Here is a 254-nt window from a genome sequence, read left to right as displayed (position 1 = left end):
CCCCCACACCCAGTGCCCGCGGCTCTGCTGCCGGGTCCCCGGGGCGGGCACCAGTGATCAGTCCTGGCGCGCAGCCGGTGGCAGGTTTCCAGTCGAGGGGGCTGCCGGGCGGATGAGATGGAGACAGAGAAAGAGAGAGAGAAAAGGGGAGCAGGGGGAGGGGGGAATGAAGCCAAGCCCGCTCGCCCTGCCCCGAAGGGAGAAGGGGGGTCTGGCGTGCAGAGGCGGGGGTGGCGGGACGTGTCTGGAGGGGG

The sequence above is a fragment of the Gavialis gangeticus genome, unplaced genomic scaffold, assembly GCF_001723915.1.
Source record: "Gavialis gangeticus isolate Ggan-Ray unplaced genomic scaffold, GavGan_comp1, whole genome shotgun sequence".
Taxonomy (NCBI): Eukaryota; Metazoa; Chordata; order Crocodylia; family Gavialidae; genus Gavialis; species Gavialis gangeticus.
The sequence above is the reverse complement of the archived record's forward strand: the minus strand, read 5'-3'. Positions refer to the sequence as shown.